This window comes from Talpa occidentalis, unplaced genomic scaffold (assembly GCF_014898055.3).
Source record: "Talpa occidentalis isolate TD23 unplaced genomic scaffold, MPIMG_talOcc4v2.1, whole genome shotgun sequence".
Lineage (NCBI taxonomy): Eukaryota > Metazoa > Chordata > Mammalia > Eulipotyphla > Talpidae > Talpa > Talpa occidentalis.
This window is the reverse complement of record NW_026555331.1, coordinates 101,568,768-101,576,074: the sequence shown is the minus strand read 5'-3', so window position 1 is coordinate 101,576,074 and position 7,307 is coordinate 101,568,768.

The window sequence follows — 7,307 nt, the reverse complement described above, 5'->3', positions numbered from 1 at the left end:
CTGAGCACCTCCTGAGAGAAGGACTCTATTACCCTGCACAGTCTGCTTGGGAGCCAATTCTAGCCACTGCCTGGGAGCTGAGCACGCCCACAGCTCAAGACACTCCCCGTCCAAGTAAGACTTGTCTGGAGCCCTCACCCCTCAGTACTTTTCCCATAGCCACCTGGCCAGCTCAGTCAGCAGCCAGTCCAGGGAGGAAGAGTTCAGGGAGATAACAGGTTGGGGTGACCCACTTGTTCTAGTTTGCCTGTGACTTTTCATTTTTTCAGAACTGAAAGTCTCCCATTCTGGCCCGATTTTTAGGATTTTAGGCCTAAAAGTCCTGCATCCCAGCCCTCCAGATAGAAAGAAGGGAGACCACAATCCTCTTTCCCAGCATCAGATCTCAACTCCAAGAGGTAAGAACATTTAAAGCTATGTCAGGAGGGAAGTTCTATAGAACACGGATGGATACTTTGTTTTTTTAATACTATATTGAAACTGGAATTACAACTTAAAGTAATTGTATTTATAACCTAAAATGAACAGAAAAATCAGGACCTGACAGCATTTTTATTCAGAAGCAATGATGGTGGAGATAGAAATTAAGTTAGGTTTAACTGTAAGTATTTCTATCCCACACATATAAAACATAACATTGATATGATACTGACATAATATATTTTAAAACAACATATTGTAAATAGTACTGTTCTGACGCTTGCTTTGCTTACAGTAACCTACACTTAAATCTACATTAAAAACAGATATTCTGTGTATTTAACAAATTACGATGTATTCATATAAATTGATGTTATCTTTCAGATCCACATAAAGAATGTATAAAGAAGTCCCACACAAGTCTGTGAGTGTTTTTTCAATGCCAAGTAATAGAACATTTAACTAAAATTAAGAGGTAGTTTAATTAGAACTTTACCCATAATGTGACCACAAGAACCCCAAACTGTGAAGGGAGAAAATCATTGTGCATATTCTAAAACAGTTCTGCCATCCATGGGCACAAAGGCAGAAAAAAAAAGACTTAATGTGAAAAATCATTAACTAGTGTGCACAGAGAGAGGAAAAAAAAAAGAATTTCAAATAACAGGCTCCTGGTCAAACTCCAAAAATTCCCTATCCCTTCATAGCCAAATGTCCAGCCAAAGAGGCTTGGCCCAAAACAGGGAAACTGAAGCCGAAAAGCTTCCCCAAGTCTAAGGCACCATCCAGCAGGGAACAAGAAGAAAGGAGTTAATTAGGCAGGTCCAACAGAGCTGGGACAGAGGAGAGAAACAAAATTCAAAATGTACCATATACTCTACCACAAGATCAAGATAACAGCTTCCATTGTCTCTGCCCAGAAGCAGCCTTACCACGTCTGCCCTCCACATGTTACAGCTCCCTCCCTCATGCTACCTCAATTTATATGTCCAACTAGCTCCTCCCAGCTGCCCCAATCAGGAAGTCTGATTTATGGCATGATGGGAATTGTAGCCAAAGGCGGCTGCATGTAAGTGGGAGTGGGGAAAATGGTACCTGCTTACTAGACTGTGGTGCTTCTCCCCTTTTAATGAAGATGCATTCTGTATCAATAACTGTTATTGGACATTAAATAAACTGAATTGGCCATTAAAAGTTGGCCAGTTCAGCAGCTCTGTCACTCAGAACACAGGACCCAGGCTCTTATTTCTCTCTACTCCCTTGGCCCAACTCTTTGGGGCTCAACCTTTAGCTTTTTACTATACTCCTAAAAGATAACAGCAACAAGTACAATGCCTCATTCAACCTCTGCCAACAGGAAGCAGGAGCAATTTCTCCATAATTATCTCTTTGTTTGGGCCAAGGGGGGTGAGCGTAGGGGGTAATGGCTACTCAGAGAATCTAAGAATAAAGTATGAGAAACTGCCCTGGTAGCAAAGGAAAGTGATAAAGCAAAGGAAAGTGATAAAGCCTTCATGAGAGAAGTCTCTAAAGCAAGAAGGTAGGAGATTGGCTGCTCAGTAAGTGATCCCAAAGTCATATGAAATATATATGCTGTATATAGGACACAGATGTCATTTATTAAAATGTCTTCATAAATCTTATTCTATGAATATAGTTTATTTAACTAGACTGCTTTTGGTGGGCATTTAAGTAATTTCTAGTTTTTTAATACTACAAACCACTCTACAGTGAATGTCCTAGAATAAGTATATGTGTGTGTGCATCTTTCACACTTGTAAGAATATATCTCTTAGATTCCTAGATATGGGATTGCTGATTTAAAAGACAAATTCTTTTGAAATTTTAGCAGACCTTGCCAATATTTCAAAAAGCTGCACAAGGTATTTCAAAAGTGCTTGAGTGTGGCTGTTTTCTCACAATTGGACTAACATTGAATATGATCAGACTTTTAAATTTTTGGCAAATCACACACACACACACACACCTCAGGCCATGCTACAGATTGCTGATGTTCCCGGTAACTGAAAAAACAGAGAAACCTGCGTCGTCAGTGGCCTCTGAGGATGTTTTTCTATTATGATTTAATAATCCTGAAAGGTCCAGCTGTGGGAACCCAACAGATCTTCCTCTCTGAACAGCTTTCACAGAAAGATTTTCCTATGAAAATGGCATACTAGAAAAGATTATTGTATTGTTCCATTAGTGAATATTTTGAAAATTATTTCTATAATGCATTTATTATAAAACATGGTTATTATGGAATATATTTTTTATTTTTTTTTTTTTCTTTTTTTTTTTTTTTTAAATATTAAATTTTATTTTTATATTCCCCCATACAATTGCAAACGCCCCATTCTGACCCCAATCCTTCCCTCCCGCCCCCCACCCCCAAAAAGTGTCTCTGGTTCATAGTTTTTTGTTGATTTTGATTTTCACTTTCTTATATTCATTTTCCTGGTCCCTTATTTAAGTTTTCTAGATTCCTGCTATGAGTGACAAAATCAACACGCAAAAGTCAGTAGCCTTCCTATACACAAACAATAAATCTGAAGAAGAAGAAATCAAAAAAACCACCCCTTTTATTATCGAAACAAAAAAAATCAAATATTTGGGAATAAATCTAACAAAAGAGGTAAAGGACCTATACAAAGAAAACTATAAAACACTGTTAAAAGAAATAGAAGAAGACACAAAGAAATGGAAAGACATCCCCTGCTCATGGATTGGAAGAATAAACATTATTAAAATGGCCATCCTACCAAAAGCAATATACAGATTCAATGCTATTCCAATCAAAATCTCAATGGCATTCTTCAAAGAAATAGAACAATTATTGATGAAATTCATATGGAATCACCAAAAACCCCGAATAGCCAAAGCTCTACTGAAAAAAAAAGAAGGAAATGGAGGCATCACACTCCCAGACTTCAAACTATACTACAAAGCCATAATCATCAAAACTGCATGGTATTGGAACAAGAACAGACATACAGACCAATGGAATCGAATAGAAAATCCAGAAATAAACCCACAGATTTATGGTCAACTAATCTTTGACAAAGGAGCAAAGACTATGCATTGGAGCAAAGAAAGTTTGTTCAATAAATGGTGCTGGGAAAACTGGGTCGCTACATGCAAAAGGAATATATTTTTTAAAATAAAGGTAGTAAATTGTTGAGATAACTGAGAAGTTATAAAATTAAAATTAATCAAAGGAATGTTCAAACAGAGTCAGAGGACTTTAGCAGAGTAGGATTTATGCTTGTCCGCCATGCCTGACCACTTGATAACTCAAATTTATGACTGCATATATTACCCTTAACAAAACAGCATCCCGACATCTGAAATGAAGGAGCTGAAAAACAGTTCAAACCTTCTCTAAGACTGATAAACACTATAGGATCTAGGTTTCAAAAAAAGACAGCCCTTTGCCTGCAGTAGCAACCAGACAAAGCTTCCTTTTGCATTTGTCTTCCCCCTTTAAAAAATTTTACCAGTTTACCTATAAGATACAGTTCTGCCTATATAAGCTTTGTTTTTTTCAACTCATATCAGAACAATTAGATAGCCTTGCAGAGTGGTGTTCCTGAATTGCAATTTATTAAAGACTTCAAAAGAAAGGCTTTGTTTTCACTTGCACATGAAGTTCTAATTCAGAGCTGAATTATTCTTCAATCCAAGCAAAAGGATGAGGATAAACATCACTCTAAATCCTGCCACTCAGCGATACTTACTGTTAACTTGTCATATATATATATATATATATATATATATATATATATATATATATATTTCCTTCTGGCTTCTCTTTCTCTCAAACACATATATACACATATACATACATATGTACATATATGAATATAATTTTTCTGTAATTCCAATACCATTTATTAGTATACTCTCCCCACTGATTTGAAACGTTATTTAAAAAATGGGATCATATTCTATACATTGCAATCTTTGCTTTCTTACTTACTGGATTCATGTGCCCCTTCCCATGCAATTATAAAGCTTGTACAGCCTCCCCAAAGTGTGATCCAGGGATCAACAGACCAGCATTACTGGAGAGCTTGTTGGGACTGTGGAACCTGAGGCCCACCCCAGACCTATTCCTTTTAACAAGCTCACCCAAGTGATTCATGAGCACATAAAAGCTTGAGAAGTATGAATCTACAATATCCTTTTTTTATGGTTGAAAGCATCCACTTGTATGATTGTGCCATGGGGCTAGAGTTTAATCATTTGATTCTAACAAGTGTTAGGAGAGTTCATCTATCTAAAAGACAAGGAGTCATTCTCCAGGAATTCAATCTCTCGGCCTTGGATAATAGAGATAATTCTTTTTGGGTGAGGTTGAGGGAAAACTAAAGTCTGAGCCTAAGACTACACTGGAGAGTTAATCTCGCAGTTGACTTTTCTCAGAATAGTTCTAAAAACTGTTTACTATGTTATGGTAACAGATGCTTCCAAACAAAGGAAACAGGAAGCTGGTGCCTTCTCTGTCTGCCATTCAGCAGAGCTGAATGCTTTCCATTAAATTTGCCTGCAAACTTTGCTGAAGAACCCAGCAAGCAGCTATGAAAATTACAGAGCAGCTCCCAGGCACTTTAGCGGGTAATCAGCTGAAATTGAGCTGTTTTCCATAATCTCTGCTGATGATGCAAATGGAACCTTTAAAGCAAGTGGTTCCAAGTTACCAGACAACCTACAAACTGAGAAGGTCCCTGTGGTCCCCACTGTGGTATTCTACACCACAGAATAATTGGTTCCAGCCGCAGGATCCACCAAACCGCCCTGCTCTAACAATTGGCCAGGTTAGGCATAGGGGTTCCACACTGGGGCCAATCATCTGGATAAATTAGCTGTCAAGAACTAAAAGAAGCAGTAGAGGAAAGGTTGAGCCTAAAATCTCTGATTTTCTCACACCAGAATGAGCTTTTCCTTGCAAGGTGCTCCCTTGTGTTGCCCAGGAAAGAAGACTCAGGATTAAAATACAGTGCGGACTTTAGGTCTAATTTGGCCTCAGACTGTAAGTACCTCAGGATGGTTAAGCAGAACAAAAGCAGATATAGGGATCAGTGATTCAGAAACACTACTTCCTCTCAAATTTTCTTGGTTCTTTTAAAAAAGTAAAAGGCCCAAAATGCTTTCCTTCATGCTGGGTCCCCACCCAGATTTAATACCTACCTCACTGCAGTTTCCACCTTTCCCCAAAGTGTAATCCTATGTGGCATATTACACAATGGAATACTACTCAGTAATCAAAAAGGTAAACATGCCATTCACAGCAACATGAATAGATCTGGAAGGGATTATGCTCAGTGAAATAAGTCAGAATGGTCTCACTTATAGGAGGGACATGGGGAAACCATACAAGGGATCAGAAAAAAAAAAGACAAAACTAGCAGTCAAACTATAAATCAGAGACACTCAGCAGGGGAGGGGGAGAGAGAGGGATCAAAATAGGAGGGAAGAAAGACAGTTCACGGGTATCTTGGTGGTGGTAATTTTATGGGGCAATACCTGAGAGGAGAAATCAAACATTGTACAAAAATGAGCAATGATGTAAAAATATATAAATAAAATTTAAAAAACAAAAACAATGTTGACATAAATTAAAAGTAATTTTTATGAAGATTTCAGAGCAAGTTGTTGGGAAAACAGGAGTAAAACACAGTTCTGCTCTATGGCAGGCGTAGGTCCTTGCCCAGCTGTATGATATTTTAATATATGTCGACATTGTTTCCTCATTATAAAATGGATGAATCAGATCAAATGATCCATAAGACCCTTTTTTGCTCTTGGAAGTAAAAAAAGGAGCCAACTTTCATTCATGTGATTTGGTTACAAGAATTGGGGAAATGAAAACTTCAGTCAAGTAAAACAATTCTTTTCAAGTTTTACAAATGAATAATGTAAACAGATTATAGGGGGGAAATATTTAAAATGCTTGAGAGAATACTTTCAAGTAATTTGAAGTCCTCGAAGAGCTTGGATTTAGATACAAAAAATTGATTGGCTCGTGGCAAACTATTCTTAACTACTCATTAATGCGTGCTGGAAACACTCTTTGCTTACATGGAACGCCTGTAGATTCTTGACAGCAATAAGGCTCTGTCTACAAAAAAACAAAACAAAACAAAGTGTAATCCTAAACCAATCTATCATGAATTTCCAAACCAGCACCACAGAGATAATCTGCATAAAATACACTAACCCCAATCCCTTTTCCTGAGGGAAGATGGCTTTTACCTGGAAATAAACTTTTCTTTTGCTAATGAGCTTGGCCCACCCTCTTTCTGTCTGTAAATACTCTCCATTTTATATAACCCTTTGAAGTGTCTAGATGAGGTACTGCCCAGTTCATGAAGATTCATGAATCATTTAATAAGATCTATTAGATCTTTAAAATTAACTCAGCTGGATTGTTCGTTATTTCAACACTAGTAAATACTTTCATGGCTATAACTTTTTCATGAAATACCACTTTCACCACACCACAGCATTTAACATCCAGTAATCTCCTTGTCATTAGCTTTAAAATGTTTTAGGTTTTTTTTTTTTAATTTGCCCTTTTATCCAAAAAAAAAGATGTTTAAAAATGTCAACGTAGGGCGAGGAGACGCTGCGAGTAAGATCTCCCATTAAAAAAAGTTAATAGGGAGGAAAAGCGGCAGGTCCCAGTGAGAACTGGGACACGGAAGATAAACGGGTGACGCCAGCGAACTGCCCGAAGAAGAAAGTGGCCATAAAAGAGGACCAGAAGGGAGGGAAGCGCAGAACCCTGCTCCCCTCCCCCGCCCACAGAGGCGGCACTCTCCGACCGGCAGAGAGGAGGAAACAACAAACCAAAACGACCCACAAGAACAAACAACGCAGCAAGC